Source organism: Rhynchophorus ferrugineus, unplaced genomic scaffold (genome assembly GCF_030347505.1).
Source record: "Rhynchophorus ferrugineus isolate W39M unplaced genomic scaffold, kcgeb_rfMv2 rfM1, whole genome shotgun sequence".
NCBI classification, from domain to species: Eukaryota; Metazoa; Arthropoda; class Insecta; order Coleoptera; family Curculionidae; genus Rhynchophorus; species Rhynchophorus ferrugineus.
This window is the reverse complement of record NW_027472580.1, coordinates 22538407-22556525: the sequence shown is the minus strand read 5'-3', so window position 1 is coordinate 22556525 and position 18119 is coordinate 22538407. Positions and strand designations below refer to the sequence as shown.

Here is an 18119-nt window from a genome sequence, read left to right as displayed (position 1 = left end):
AACAGGCTGATATAATAAAAATTGTCATGAAAGAATTTGTCCAAAAAACAGCAGACTTCGAAAAAAGAATTGTATTAAGAAGAAACAGTGACAACCGAAAGCCTTTCTCAATCCAAAAAAGCTTTTTGAGAAATCTGAAACTTGATTTAATTAGAGAATAAAAACGCAAACGCCACGTCAAGAAAAGCATTTACATTTTAACCATTTCCATTAATTCCTCCATGGAAACTAATTGGTCGACGTGTCTCCCAATGGGCAATGCCATTTCTGCGGATAAACTAATTCAATATTTAAATAGTCCGAGCTGGAAATTAAATTATTCGGAGTGAAAACCTTGCCATAACGGAATTTTGCTCCAATTTAGCGACCAGTCGGTCTCTCATTCGATTACCCGGGCCCGGGATTGTTCAGGCTCCCGCAAAATTTACTTAATTTGCTCAATCGGGGAATATTGACAAAAAAATATGTTAATCTAGACTATTTGCCTAATTCAACGAATCTAATTTCGAACGAAAACCCAGTGATTTTAGTAAAAAGAACCAAACATATTTTTCATCAGAATATTTACTAGTTTATCATGTAGATTTTTCAAAGTTTCTTAGTAAAGTACAACCAGTCTAAGCCTTACAATGGTACTTTATATCAACAATTTTTTCAATTTGCGATTCCTTGCTCCATACATTGGGCTTTTTTATTTTTCTCCTTAAAAAAGCATTCTGGTTTACATTTGAAAAATCTTGTTACTATCTTCTTACTATGTTATCTTGTTACTATAATATTGTTACTACGTTACCTTCCAATCCAATTGTCTGTACTCAATCTAAGTCCATATCAAATACCAAATATCCCCTTTTGATATGAGATCAGACCGATTTGTTAGATTAACCAGTGTTGTAGTAATCGTGTTATATAACACATATAAAAAACCACTCGCCAATCGTAAAGTCAAGTTCCTTTGACTTCGTAGCCACAACAGTATTCCGGATTATAAAATAGCTAATAAGTTAGCTGGAGTCTCGGTAATAATCGGACGTCCTGTTCCAATATGAGTTAGCATTACAACAAATTATCTATGAACCATTTAAAAATAGTTTTCCTCAGCTTAAAAAACATGAACAGATTAAATTAAAGAGCCTACTGATACTGCTATGTTATTGTGGCGCACCAAAGCAATTTCCCAAGCCTTATTATAGATAAAGCTAGAAAATGTCTTTATGAAAGAAAAGCTACGTCATCATTTTTGTTTTATATATAGTGTTCATACATTCCAACGTGTTTTCATTACAAAAGGGGGTTACATATCTTTGTCCCATCATCAGATATAAATTAACCATTTATTGTCTTCTGAAGATTGCTTGGTTATACTGGTTGCCTCTTCATTTATCCGTAAAATATATGTCGTAGAGAATATTATAATCTCAGAACCTGCCAATGTAGAAAGCCATAAATGAATATGAGATCAATTGAGTTATAAGTTTCTTTCATACCGAGTATCACGTCTGTAAAATGATTATTAAATATATGTACTGTGTTCAGTGACATGTTTAAACCGTCATAAGCATTGAGGACATGACATATATATATATATATATATATATATATATATATATATATATATATATATATATATATATATATATACATGTAGATATACCAATGCATTATACGTGAACTGCATATGCACAGATTTACTTTCGCTAATTTAGTCGGAGTATTTGCTGCTTTAGATTTTAGTGTAAAGTGGGCTTCTTCAACTTTTCTTTTGTTCTAAAAATTCTGACTGTTATATAAGATCTTAATAGTTTGGTGAGTTGTTTCGTAACATTTTCTGTAGCTTATGGACAAGGCGGTCATGCCGTAACTTATCTAAGGTTTGTGCTACATCTAAGAATATAGTTGAACATACATCTTTACCTTCATAGTCTTTTTCAATTATATCTGTTATTCTATAGACCTGGTTAATTGTAGAATGTTTGTTGAAAAACCCGAACTGGTGTGTAGTTAGTTAGGTTTTCTCCCCGCTATAATCGGTTCTATTCGTTTCAATAAGATTTTTTTTAAATACCTTAAATATCTGGTAGTAGTAAGATAGGTCTGTAAGCGTTTATTTCATTTGGTGATTTTCCAGGTTTTAGTCGAAATGCTGCATTGATCAAGTAAGTGAGTTTTATCATTCCCTTTCTTGGTAGTTTTGCAGCAAATTTCTTGCTTAGTAACAGTAGTAGACTTAGTAATCATACCCTGATGAATTCTTTTCAACTCAACTTTGATAACTTCCGGAATGACTAATTGAATCGTCGAATTTTCATGATTATGATGTTTAAATCTTCCACCCTCATCACTCTGTCTCAGGAATTTCCAGCATTGCCTTTCCAGCGTTTCCTTCAGTCACTTTCACTTTCTGACTCACTGTCCAATTCAATCACTAAACTGTTAATTTCTACTCTGTCTAAAACATGTTTACGATTCCACCATTTATCAATTACTTCCTCTGTATGTCTTATCGAGTTCATCCATATCGATATCCTTCCATATATCCAAACAGTTTTTGATGGAATATCCTTCTCGACAAGCAATATAACTGCAATTAATTATTAATAGATATAATGACCAACAGAACCTAATCGAATGCTATTGTAACTTTTACTTTTTTCCATCAATTTTTGTTGTCTTTACAGTTTTTTGTTATTGTTTTGCCAAGAGTGCCCCAATGAACAATTTTCAAGAATTTTATCATTCCCTTTCTTGGTAGTTTTTGCAGTAAATTTCTTACTTTAGTAACAGTAGTAGACTTAGTAATCATAGCCTGATGATTTCCTTTCAACTCAACTTTGATAACTTTCGGAATAACTAATTGAATCGTCGAATTTTCATATTCTCTGTCCGGTAAATTACAGTCAGTATCAGCTTCATTTAGTTTGAAGGTATTTTCTAGATGGTCAGCAAATGTTTTCACTTTTTGTTTATTGCTACGTGCCCAATTTACATATATGTTAGGTCTCCTATAGATGGATTATGTAGATATGGTAGTTTTAGATATTTGATGGCTTTTTAGAGGGAATAGTCTGTTTGTCATGTGTTTTCTGATTACTCAGATATTTATTTAGGAATTTGTTTTTAATTTTTAGTATTTCCCTTTTCAATCTTTGGGTTATTGATATATTATTATTTTCAAGCTTCCTATTTTGCGCTGTTTTTAAAGTACAATTTTCTTGATTTCTATCAGATATTTAAACTCTTTAATTAAGGGCGAATAAAGATGGTGAAAAGGTTGAAGTCTTTGGGAATGCCAATCAAAAGCAAACGATCTTCGTAGCAATCCTTTTGAATCTGACCGATTTTGTATGAGTCCACCCCTACGTGCCAAAAATGAAACAGCAGCATGATGAACAGCGTATTTTGGGATGTATGATGGGTACTATTAAATTATTACCTTGAAAAAGGCGAAGAACAATTAAAGGCGAATATTATTTCAACCTTTTCGACCAAATGGATGTCAAAACTCAAGAGAAGAGATCTGGTTTGAAGAGGAAAATTATTATGGAATCCATCCTCTTGATTTAACCCTCAGGCCAGGAATATCGGTCGCGGAGAATAATATCAATATATCGAAGAACAAAAAAAATACCGATACTTCTTTTTAACACTATCGAAGAACAAGAAATATCAAAACAAAAGTTCGATACACTCCTTCAAAAAACCTAGGTTTTTAGTATCGATATTTTACTCTAAAACTTAAACTCTTTTCAAAAGTATCGATATATCAGGCCAAAAAAATATTGGTGAAAAATATCGGTATATCAGTATAAAATATTTTCGATCGATATCTATATTTCTTCGCCATCTATCTCTCAGACTTTACATCTATTCTAAAACTTTATTTCTGAAGTGCTTCACATTCTTTCTGGAGGACACTACTGGTGGAAAAAAGAAACAGTTCATTGATTAAATGTTAAATAATTAAAATATATTGAAATCATAACAGTAGTAAGATCAAAAATAACAAATTAGGATAAAGAAATATGAGCTATAAAATAATTCTTGTATGTTCTTTTCCCAACAACAGTAAAAGCTAATACAGCAAAACCTAAATAAAATAAATTCCGATATCCAGAAATAATAGCTCCATAAAATAGTTGTTAAATTTTACTCAGAAAACTCAGTTGTTCATATCAGTTAGATTAAAGTATAAAACTGATATAGTCCGTATATATTTGTTGATAATAAATCGGGACCGAAATAAATACGATTTATGAAACCCGGACTACGACGAAAACCAATACAAATAGACCGTGGTTTACTGTGGGCTTCCAGCGAAATTTGTTTGCTCGGTTATCATTTTACATCTTTCTCTGTACAGAATTGTTAGTCAAACAATGCCGCTTTTGAATATACAACTTTCGATTATTGCGATGCTTTTCAATTAGTTTTATTTAACATTTATTGTCTTCGGTCTAGACAAATTTTCCTTTATTATACAATAGCACCAATTTGCATCCAGTGCATTATTTAATTCTTTATAGTCTAATTTGTCAAATTATTTCTGAAAAGTAGTATAATATATTCACAAATAATGCATAATCTATCTATAGTCTATTCAAAGTTTTTTTAGTAATGCGTCATGGATATTTGCGACGTCGAAACATTGAAATATTGCCACATCCATTCTGAGTTTTAGTTCAGTTTGATTTTGACGTACAACAAAATTCTAATCTAAATAAAATAATTGAACAAAAATGTTATCAAATATAATTTATTTTAACATTATAGTACATCTAATACATATATTATAGAAGGAATTAAAACTACAAATAAAAATCCAGGTAAAATAGTTTGTAAGTTAGATTTGTTTTGTTTATATTTTACTCTTTTCAACACCATCCATGAAGTAGAGTTTCTAGGCGCGCTTTTTATGTAGTGGTATCCCCTGGAGGCCTAATCCCTAGGAACGTATTTTACTTTCATTCGAAAGCATATTTAACTTTTTAATATAAGAGAGCATATTTAACTAAACTACGTTTAGTTCTTGTTTCCTTCGATGGTGTGTTTACTTGTCAAGTCATCTTGGTATCACTGTATATTGTATTTCTTCTGCTACTACCTGTGTGCAACATTCTTCATAAAATTAATCACTGAATTCTGCCTAATGCATTTACCATATCTACAAAACAGTATTCAATCTCTCCGCTTACGTTGTAACCTAATGCTCATGCTTAATTTTGAACAATTACAATCATATCTGTGCACACAAATCTTTCACGCTCTACAATACCATTTTCTACAGTTATATTCAATTAATTATGTACATACCTTTAGTTGTTTCCACTCTCATCACTATCTCTCAGGAATTTGTAGTATTGCACAGCATTATCACATATCCTGAAAGTTTCCTTCAGTCACATTCACTTTTTGTCTCACTTTCAAACATGTTCACCACTTATCAGTTACTTAATCTGTATGTCTTCGAGTTCGTCGATACCGATATTTTTCCACATATCCACATAGTTTTTGATGGAATATCCTCCTCAACCAGCAATATATCTACAATTAATTATTAATAGATATAATAACCAACAAAACATAATCAAATGCTATTGTAACTTTTACCTTTTCCATCAATTTTTCTTGTCTTTACAGTTTTTGTTAGTGTCTTGCCAAGAGTGCCACAATGAACAATTTTGAAATATTCAAGTTTCATCAAGATACACAAAGTCAAATAGTTTATCTTATTTGGTCTTATTTTATGCGTTTAAAAAGTGAATTCTATTTAAGGCAATGTCTGGGACTTCCTTTAAAACTCTCGGAGGGTTATCTTTAAACTATTTAAACCTTTTCGACCAAATGGATGTCAAAACTCAAGAGAACAGATCTGGTTTGAAGAAGAAAATTATTATGGAATCAATCCTCTTGATTTAGCGCCCTCAGAATATATATATAAATATATATATATATATATATATATATATATATATATATATATATATATATTGAAAATATTCTGAAAACAAGTTTTAGTAACATTAACATATCATTTTTGAATTATTTCATTTCCTTATTATGGAAGAGACATGATTAGTTTAATAAATTGTAGTTGAATTTCATCCACAGGGCGGACAATTGTTAATACAAAACTTCCAAATATGATTTTTAATAACAAATAGATAGTGAATAGATGATTTGTTTCTCGTATCTATATTGGAAGGCGTTCATGAATTGAAATGCCGCCGCTTTTCTTTCTGTTTGATGACGTCAATGATTTAATATGAACTTGTTCACTATCTTTCTCTTCTAATCTGATTAGTTATTCACAATTAAACTTCAGTGAGACTTCGATGCAACCAAACATTCGCAGTATTTAATATATTTATTCAATAAATATTTCGTAGAGCTAACAATTTACAAAAAAAATGAACTATGTGATATTTAACTACGAAACTATTTCTTCATCTTTTCAGATTTGAATTCTTCATACGATTCTCTCTCTCATTATTATCTGGCCATCTGTCATTTATGTTTTTTTTTGTTTACTATTACAGCGCGATACCTTAAATTACCTTAAACTTTACACTGTTGATGGAGCAAGTATACCACATCTCTGAGAATAATGTAAAAAGTTTATTTTAATCGACTTTACCAAAAAAAGTATGCACATGACTTGTAAACTTTAAATTATAAGCAATACTTAGTGGTGCGATATTTTCATGAATTTCAGTTGTCCCTGTAGGATTTTGATTTTGAGGAAGCTTGATCTCTGAAGTCTTTCTAGATACAACCTTTTAAATTTATGATTTATCAGTGAAGGCGATTGATCCTGGGTACCTCTTTAACCATTGACGTCTTCAAAGGAATTTAATGTGATGGAAAAGGTAATTAAAGAGTTAATTCATTAAAGAAACATATTTGTAGAAAATACTATTAAAATTTTCATGCCAATGGTTCACTATATCAGAAGATTATCATTGAATGAACGAAATTCTGAACAAAGTTGAACTATCAACAAAAAATCACCGAATTCGTCATACATCGATTTCTTTCTAATCCCAAATATTATAGCAACACTTCGAAGATCTCACTTTTCAATAAAAATTAGAAATTACTCGTGGAGATCAATGTCACTGTTTTGACTACTGAATTATTTGTTGGCAGATGTATTATTTCCGAAGAATACTATTGTGAAGGCGATATGAGATTCAAATAGATATAAAAGAATCTGTGTATGTAAAACACTTTGTGCTTTGCTGACCAATATCTGTTATTCTCTGCAGATATATACGGATATTTGTTTAGCTAAATCAACGTCAATTCTCTAATATCAAAGTGTCAACGTTCAAATTATTCTTCTTCAATTTACTTGAATTTATTCATATTAGAAATCCTTTTATAATTCAGAGAAAATTGCCATTGAAAATTATCAACAATATTTATAAATATACGATAAATATGCTCTATAGATAGAAACCTAAATATTTATTTCAACGATTCGGTAGTGCGGATTTAGTTCCAGTACACAAAGAGAATCAAAAAAATCATTTGTATTTAATTCCTTATATTATTGCGATAATTATCGTTATTTCTTTTATATTTCACGCTTTCTCCTATATTTTGTCTTAATGCTTCAATAAAACTCAATAATAAGCATTGTTTCCTGAAATAATAAAACGATAGCTTCAAATATCCGATATAATAAGTATTTAATTTAATTATTTCACTTGATTAACCATGTTGACGGCAATTATTATTCGTTCAATACAGCTAACAAACATACATTTAATTACCTATTATTACCTTCGGTTAAGTTCTCATTTAGCAATATAATTCTTCCCTTTATACTCAATAATAATAGACTACCCAACAATATACCATCCATCAACGACAGAATCAAATTCATTAATTATTATCCCGATATCAGTTACTCATCTGGCGACCTCCTATTCGGCGCCCTTTATCCCTATCGAGAATCGTCCCACTTCCACCTCCCTCACCGGCCCCCGCGGCCGCCACCCGAGCATTTAATTATAGGACGATTCCGCCCTTCTGCGAAACACGAGTTCGGTCTGGACGAAACGTTGCTACCGGCGGCGGAAATATAAATATTGCGGCATCGATTGGGCATGACTCGAGACCTGATAACCGAAATTACCGAAAACACAACCGAGTTTATAGCAAGAAGTTACGACTACCGTTATATAGACTTTATGTATTGTTATTTAATTGATCTAATAAATGGAAACACTTCGTTATTAATTTACTTTGTACAACCGCATAAACCACTAGGAGGATTTGTCTTTAAAACCATCATCATCAATCATCACTCTATGATCAAAAATACTGTTGTTGTCACAGTCGGTCGCGTCAGTTTTGGCCTCAGACGGTTTTCGATTGGAACTAAGTTCGGATCTGATGAATCCAGGGAAATCGAGGAAACCCCTCAAATTACAAAGGCACGTACAATGTTTTCACATATTTTTTATATAAAATAATCAGATATTTATATATAATGTTATTACTGAGCTGATATGGCGAAATACGTTGTGTCTTTAAAGGTTATGAGTTAGAGAATATTTCTTTTTTCTAAATATTATGAGGACATACAGACAACTAATTGTATACTTTGGGGTTATTTAGGTATGCTGATCCTGAAAGCAAACACCGAGCCGCTATAACCTAAAGGGAATTTTAAGGAGTTTTTAGTAAAGGCTTGCTTACCAAAGTCGTTCAGTTTATATCCGTTCAGTTTGGTTTTTAAGTACTAACCATATCATATGCGAAGCCGTAAAATATTGTAGGCAACTGCCCCTATGGTGTAGTGGTCGGAGCATTCAGCCCACACGCGGAGATCGTGAGTTCGATTCTCGGTGTTTTTTATTGTTGTTTTAGTTTGGTTAGAATATTTGTCAAATCACCTAGGCTAATGAGCGGACCTCGGTACCGAGCCCAAACAATTGAAATATAAAAACATAATTTTGTGTCATGTACACAAAATTACATTACGAACAAAACAAATCTAATTTGTTGCTCGTTCAACTTCAAGTTAATCAGTTGATCAGTTCATAGCAGTTAAAATAATATTGCAAATAGATAAATAGTTTTAGGTAAGTATTAAGCTAAACTGTGTGTATATAGTAGAAAAAAAGTGTAATAGGTAGATTAAATAAAGTTTTTGTTTATTTTTATATAGTTATTACAAAGATTACTATATGTGCATAATATTTTAATTTTTTTGGGTTAAAACTCAAAGTTTGATTATTTTTTACTTTTTAGTGAGTTGCTTGTTTATCTTCAACTCTAGCTCTAACTAGGTTCCATTGAAACTTACAACAGCAGCCGCTCGGTCAATTGTAAAAAATTTTGTCTTTTTTTCATCACAAAGAATGCTAGAAGCCTCAACATCCGTATCAACGAACATCAGATCGGTTTTATCAGAGTTTGAAGCATTAATTCGAATGTCATGTCTGCTTTTAAAAACTTTTCGCATAATTGCATTCACCACTATGTTGAAAAGCAGTGGAAGGATAACATCTCCTTGTCAAACACCGACTAGAACCTCAAATATATTTGTAGAATCATTTCGCACTGGCGCATTTTTAATGGAACCACCGTGAAACGCTTGAAGAAGTTTAATAACTTTTAGCGAATATATTCAGCTTCCAAAACTGCCCAAAGTGAGGGCCAGTCAATCAAATAATAATTGATAATCGCACTTTTTCCACATCTAATATGTTCCTCCGCCTGTTCTTCCAGGCTTACCTCCTCGCGTGTCCTTCGAAATATGATTTGTAACATATGATATTCATAAATACCTTCCTAATGATCGATAGGAGAGTTTAATATCTCAATAGTTCTTGCATAGTTATTTACTGTCGCCTTTTTTCAGGATATGTATAATTATCACCTTCTTCCATACTGACAGTACTTTACGAGCAGTACGTGAAACCGTTGAAACAGCATCTCACCACCAGATCATTTCTACCGTAACTTAGTCGAGTTCAGCGGTATTTTAAAAGTGTTAAAGAATTCCGTTATCATTAAATCGTAACTTCGTAACTCTTAACTTCGTAGATTCTAGAATGACTCATAGACATAATTTATATTTTCCATTTCTTAAAACATATAACATAATATTGCATGGCACCAAAATGCAAAGTTTGTCTCATTTTTTACATAATTTTTTTACTCTGTAAACACCTTCTGTAAAACTTTCATTAACTGGAATTAGTATAATCATCTAAATTTATGACGTCAAAACATCACAATATCGATATATAACAACATTCTAATGTAAATAAATTAATGAATCAAAAAGTCCGCGATGGTATATGTTTATCTTTTAGGGATAACCCACATTAACCATTTTTATTGTTTACTTTTTACGTGAGAAAATGGCTTATTTACGAAGCTATTTTAAGCAATACGGCATTAATCCTTATCGAATTAAGTACCTTAAATACAGTGTGCAATTAATATAGATCAATATGGTTCCTTACAGCATGTAAATTAAACAAATATTTTCGGAGATATTACAAATTTAAAATTTGCGTTTAAAAACGTGTAATGTAATAAAAATTGTATGAATTTAGATATTCCAAAGATAGCAGGAAATCTTCATAGTAAGTATAGGGGAAGAGGAATTGTTTTACTCCAAATTTAATGCGTGAAGGCCAAGGGCAGTAATGAATGAACCAAAAATACTGGATCGATTTTAATCATGTTTTCATTGAGTGACATAGGCATATATATTTTATGCCCGTGCAAAGTCGGAGCGGGCCGCTATGTTTTTATATACAACGTTCATATTTTTTCTGTAGTGTATTTAATTTAGTATCAGCATTGCACCCGTGCGAAGCCGGGGCGGGTCGCTAGTATTAAATAATAACCTATTCGATGATGTAATCCCTTTAATAGAATTTGTATTAAAACATGAAATAGTTCCATGCTGATAACAACAGTATGAAGTGGTCTATAAAAACGTATTTAAGCTTTATTGATCGATTTAGAAATGTTAACATCATGACTATTCTAACCGTGCAGTCAAAATAATGAAAAAGTTGTTTACAAAGTTTTTGTTGTAATGGTATAGAATCGGTGCTACGTCAGCATATTCATTCCTCTTTAATTTCTTATACCAAAACCTATTGTCGGAAAAATATAAGAGAAGCGAAATGGAAGACAAAGTTAAATCGGTTTTCTAGACATTGTCAATCTATCAATATCGATTTTGGCATTCTTCTCGATACTTTCGATAACGATGGCAATAAATCTGTATTGACTTTCCACATTTTGTCTATATAGCATCGAATATTATGTAATATACCATCATTTTGTTGTCCAGAGAAAATAAATACCATTAAAATACAATATCTAGTATAAGAAAATAAAATGAATGAATAATTTATTTTAAATTGAAAAGCTGTATTTGTAATCAGGATCAATATTATTATGTATTTAAGAATGTTTTATTCGTTAATGGAAATCAATCGTTTAAAATATAAATACGTTTTTAAGAACAACAATATAACTTACATAATTTAGCTACTTTATATATAAAATATTACGATATATAGAAGTAAACAATGTTTTTTAAAACATCCAATTTTTCGGAATTATATAAAAAGAGATAAACTTGAAGATAATGTATATTTTAAAATATAAAATTACAGTCATGTTATTTTTAAATAAAGGTAATATTAATTAACATAAATTTACTGACAAAAAGTTAATAGAGAATCAAATGATAAGAATCAAATCAAATGAATGAAACCTTTAAAATTGCTTGTCTCTCGTTTTAGTTTGAATCGAAATATTTTTGCTAGAATTCCATCAAACTATGCTAAGGAATGATTTGAGTAACTGCTAGCAGGTTGACGTTGAATTAGCAATCGTTGGGCAGTTACTCGAAGCATTCTTCGGATTACTTTGTCGGAATTCAAGAAATATTATCACAGATGAACTTAAAACTTAAAAAATAATCCTTATCCACATCAAGCAAGGAAAGAACCATGCCGAGTGTAAAGCCATCAATGGCGGATTGATGTTGCTGTGAACTGTGAACTAACAAGGTCTGCTCGAATTTGGACAGAAGCTTGAAATTCAACTTGTACGGACACCAAAAACGAATTGCAGTAGTTCATGTCCTCATCCATAAACTATAGCAATTTCATAATACCAAAACAACTACTACTACCTACAACCCTACATCCGGTGGTTTCTTTAAGGGAGATATGTTACTACGTGACTGATATGACTCTATGCATTAGAATGAGCGAATATGAATAGGTTAGATAACTAATTTTGAAAAATTTACTTTGCAGAGAACAAAAGTTAAAAATTAGAAATTGTGCATTTTATTTCCCGAAATATTGCAACTTAATTTTATGTAATACTGGATACGCTTTTTCTTTCCCATAGAGTTGCTAAAAGTTTAAGAAAATCAAACATCCGTCATCAAATATATTAGCATCTGTATGTTCATATTATGATCATAAATTTATTTAGGTATTATATTATATATAATATATTAATTAAGGACACAATTTTTGTTTTAGAAAATATGGGGCAATTGATTTCAATAATACTATACTCATAGTTCCCAACTGACAATTGTACTATTATTGGGTACTCTTTAGAGTTATTACCTGCATTGATATGATGAATGAGACAACTAAAACATGTTGAAACATGAACTCCTATGTTTCGTTTATATTAGAATAAAATTAATCTGGCGGTATGATTTTGCTTTGCCGTTCAACAATTTGCCACTTATATACAAATTTACAGTCTATTCAAAACAGCAGTGAACTCACGTCATCTGAATTGACGACGTTAAAACGGGGCGATGTTGCCGCATCAACTATGAGTTGATTAATTTAGTTAATTTTGGCTATGACGTGTAACAAAATTATTAAGATAACTAAACAAAAATACTGTTATCAAATATAATTTATTTCAAGATTAGAATAAATCTAATGCATATATTATCAAAGGACTTTTAACTACAATTAAGTACACAGTTATAATAGTTTGTAGGTTAGGGTTGTGTTTGGTTATACTTACATTAAACTCTTTTCCATATGACCTATGAGTTAGAGTTCTAAACGCATTTGTAGTTTTATTTGTGTTGTATGTATACTTTACTTTCATTAGAGAGCATATTTACATTTTAAGCTTAGTTCTTGTGTCTTTCGCTACAGTGATTCCTTGCCAAAAGAAACTTTGATATCATACAATTTTCTTGATAAAACTAGATTTTATCACTGCTTTCTCATTAATGCATTTATCATATCTGCAAAATAGTTACTATGCTTTCTCTTCTGGCACATTTTAACCAAATGCTCATGTATATTCTAAACAATTACACACAAATATGTGCACATACAATAATATTTCCTATATTTAACATATCTTAACTCTACGCTCATCTTTACTGGTTTCCATTCTAATCACCCTGTGTTAGAAATTGGAAGAATTGGATCATATCATAATCATAAAATTTTATTAAAGTAAATAAGGAATAAGTAAGTTGTTAATTTCCAAAATATCTAACATCCGTTCACAATTCCATCACTTGTCAATTTCTTATTCAAGGTGTCTTATCGATGTCATCCAATCCGAAGGCGTTATTAACGGTTCCTCTGTCCAGCACGAAGTACAACATATTTGCAATAAATTATTAATGAATGTTATAACTAAAAGAACGTAATCAATTGTTACTTCAACATTTACTTTTTTTCATCAACTTTTGTTGTCATAACACTATTTTTATTATAGTTTTGCCATCAGTGGCCATTGGGTATAATGGTCCCATTTTGAAACATCCATATCTCGTCTAAATTCATAAATTGAAATAATAAGTGTTATTTATTTTATTATATGCTTTAAAAATTCTATTCAGATTCCTTTGAAACGGCTGTATTAAATTATATTTGTATTGTAAAGCTACTCACTATTTTCTTACATTTTATTTAATACATTTACATATATTTAATCTTTGATAGTACTGACATCAAGCAGATCTTGATCTGTTATCTGATTCGTATAAGAACGGTTTCTTAGTGGTGAATGTTTATCATTTTTTGAGATATTTTAATGACCATGTCGATACTAATATTCAGTGCAGCTCCAACACGATCAAAAATATTTTCAATAAAAATCATATCAAATTAATATTTAACAGTAAAAATGCTTACCTCTCTGACGTATTTTACTGGCAAGAGGGGGCCTCCATTATATTGTCCATGTTCAAAATAACTCATTAGAGATGCAATCTGTTCTGTAATAATAAGCAGCGATTTATTTTAAAAAATGCATTAAAATAACGTTTGCAGGTTTATAACCTTTTATCACTACTGTTTTGAAGAATTTTGCGTACGTTTAACAACCGGAAAACTTTGACAAGATAGTTTAGTTACACGTTCGAACTTATCAGAGGGCATTGCGTCTCTTTGTAACTAAAGGAAAACGAGAAGGAAAATATTGTACGATTCTAAAATGAATTTAGAAATTGCGGCAGTCAATAAATGTATACGTATATGTATATGTATATGTATATGTATATGTATATGTATATGTATATGTATATGTATATGTATATGTATATGTATATGTATATATATATGTATATGTATATGTATATGTATATGTATATGTATATGTATATGTATATGTATATGTATATGTATATGTATATGTATATATATATATATATATAAATATATATATATATAAATATATATATATATATATATATCTGTTCTGTAATAATAAGCAGCGATTTATTTTAAAAAATGCATTAAAATAACGTTTGCAGGTTTATAACCTTTTATCACTACTGTTTTGAAGAATTTTGCGTACGTTTAACAACCGGAAAACTTTGACAAGATAGTTTAGTTACACGTTCGAACTTATCAGAGGGCATTGCGTCTCTTTGTAACTAAAGGAAAACGAGAAGGAAAATATTGTACGATTCTAAAATGAATTTAGAAATTGCGGCAGTCAATAAATGTATACGTATATGTATATGTATATGTATATGTATATGTATATGTATATGTATATGTATATGTATATGTATATGTATATGTATATGTATATGTATATGTATATGTATATGTATATGTATATGTATATGTATATGTATATGTATATATATATATGTATATGTATATGTATACGTATATGTATATGTATATGTATATGTATATGTATATGTATATGTATATATATATATATATATATATATATATATATATATATATATATATATATATATGTATATATATATATTCTTTAACTGGAATAAAGCAGATAACTTAAGATATCGTGTTTCCTTTGATGGAAATTTATTGAACTACAATTTATGTTAATATAGCACAGCTCATCTCTCCGTATCAATTAACATTCTACTCCATTATCATCAATTTAATCCTGATTGAGATTGAATATTTCCTAAGAACACATCAAAGCCGAATGAGGCATTGCTTTATGTGCGCTTACACATCATCCCGTTTAAGTACGGAGCAAACTAAACTGACTGCAAACTTTAACAAGGCCACACATAAACTTCCACGCTTCCAAGAAATTCGGAACTAGTAAACATACTTCCGGAATTGTTCCACAGAAATGGAGACGACAGATACTTTGTACACAAATTGTCTTGCACGCCAGATTGTTAAATATCCGGAACGATCACGATGTTTTTATGAAGTTTTTCTACAAACAGGATTATGTCTAGATCTTAGAACTATCGCTTTTTGTTTAAATAATAGCAACCATTAAATTCGTAAATTTATGAGAATATTAACAAACTTGCACAACTGAAAAAAACCATAGTTGAAATCTGTTAACACATGGAATTTTCAAGCTTCTTAGAAAAATTAACGAATACAAACTTCCAGATAATAGAAAGCTGGAGGTAGTCAATTTTTTAATGGGGTTTGTGAATCAAGAATGGTAGAGATAATATTTGGAGATTTTTAGGAAAATTTTACTGCTTTCATATATACCGGTGACTTTTTCGTTTGGTTTTAACTATATTGGTTGTGTTTGATCTAAACGATTTTGGTCTTTTTTATGGTAATGTTTATTTATATGGGTCTTGGAATTATTGTTAATTGTTAAAATATGTAAATTTATCTAAATATGGTGTTTTTATAAAAACAAAAAGGCATATAAAAATTATTTTTATTCCTTTTATTCAATAATTTTATAAATAAAATGTGTTATTTCAAAAAAATTTCAATGTTTATCTATATCCTTTATATAGTTTTAACATTAAATCCATTATTTATTATATTTGTGTATTTTTTAAGAATTACTTCATCGTAGCGATACCCATATCTTTTTGCCACTCATAAATTTATAAATACACCTATTTTTTGGCGATTTAGCCTAGCTTCTGCATGTTGTTATTACCTGCTTAAATGGAATCTTTATTCAATAACAGGTCCACAAGAACTCTTTATCTTCAACGTAGTATAAAATAGTATAAAGATTAAATAACTAATAAATAACTCACCCCTGAAATTTTAACTTAATAAAAATTATATTAATATAATTAAGTAATTAATTTCACTTAATCAAATGAAATCTGTTGGATAATAATAGTGAACATAAAAAACGAATCGAACATTCAATATTAAATATTTAGACTTTTTAATGATAACTAATATATGTTCTCAAAGCTTAACTAATCGCGTATATCTTCTTTAAGGAAATTTTCTTAGCATATTATTAATATTCTATGCATTTTTCTGACTTACATACATTAACTCGGGCTAGGAGGACACTGATTTATACAGAACATCTCAAATTCTGGCTATGATAAATCATAAATCTAGATAATATATAATGTAGGATTTTCCTAGAAATAACAAATGATTTTCTGGTCATCACTTGGTGTTAAATACTGAACAAGTTTGATGAAACATTACACGATCTAGACATTTGAAAACATAACGTACCAAATTAGTCTATCATTAGAGTTGTAGCTTTATAAATGTAAACATTAAAACTCTAAAACGTAATTATTTTTTATTTATCGTTAAGAAAATATTAATTTCATCATAACAAGTAAACAATTAAGTAAATAAAACAGGCTATAAAAATTGTTTTGCATTGTATGAAGTCTTGTAATTAAAATGTAAGTAATTGGCACAAAAAAATCTTAATGAAATCCTTTCTTGTAAAAAGTATTTAGGAAATAATAAAAATGAGCGCGAAAACATTAGCATTCATTTATCTGTGTCTTGAAGAAATGAACAGTGTTATGTATACTAACAGTTTGTAAATAATTAAAAAAGGAGAACTTTAATAAAATAAAAATTAGTGTTGAAATTAACAATAGGCTCTTATATAATAACAATTTCACTTGTCTTACTTTATTAAAGTTGGATAACAATCAAGAAAAAGACATAAAGATGAGAATTTTATTTCAGCGCTTACTGGGCTATGACTATGATTGAAGTGATACTACTGTATTTTGAACTCATCAAGCGCCTTTTTGAGCGTCAATAATAGGGGGAGTAGGGTAGAGGAGCCGATTTAGCTGCATTATCCGCGCGCTCGTTTCCCACTATACCAACGTGACGAGGGATCCACAGTTAACTTGTCCTATAGCGATTCAAATAGAGGATACGGATGATTGACAATGAGTCGGTGACCAGGGGATGGTTCAATTTCTGTTCCACGAAACATTCAAGGGTATTTCGGGAATCGGCAAGGATTAGGCATTCCTTGAAAGATTCCGTTATAATGTAAGGTAAAGCTTTAAATATTGCAAAAAATTCAGCAGTCAATATTGAAACCTATTTAGGGAGTTTGAAATGGAATACCCGGTTGTCCACCACAAAAACACTGCTAAGCCCAATACGAGATTTAAATCCATCGGTATATATCTGCTTGCGACCAGGATAAAAGTGGAAAAGTTCACAGAAATTGGACCGAATAAGGCAAAGGCAATGCTCTCTCTTATATAATTGACATAAGGATGTGTATTTGGAAGGCATAGTGGATAAGGAGGGTATGCAAAAAGGCAACTCCAGCTCTGGAAAGTAGATCAGCAATTATATGAGAGGCACAAGTGGAGTAGTTAAGGGTAAGATTGCACAGATGGACAACTTGAGGTG

The 18119-nt window shown here is 30.3% G+C and overlaps 1 protein-coding gene and 1 long non-coding RNA gene across 3 annotated transcripts in view; one reads left to right on the top strand and one right to left on the bottom strand.

Annotated features, from left to right (window-relative positions):
• LOC143206497 (uncharacterized) overlaps positions 1–18119 on the top strand; it is a 192743-nt gene that overhangs the window by 152338 nt on the left and 22286 nt on the right. The window lies entirely within an intron of this gene.
• Positions 4846–5861, bottom strand: LOC143190992 (uncharacterized). The gene is made up of 3 exons (XR_013004374.1): positions 5608–5861; positions 5311–5541; positions 4846–5161 (listed from the first exon to the last, which is right to left on the bottom strand). It is a non-coding gene; the product is annotated as an uncharacterized LOC143190992 (long non-coding RNA).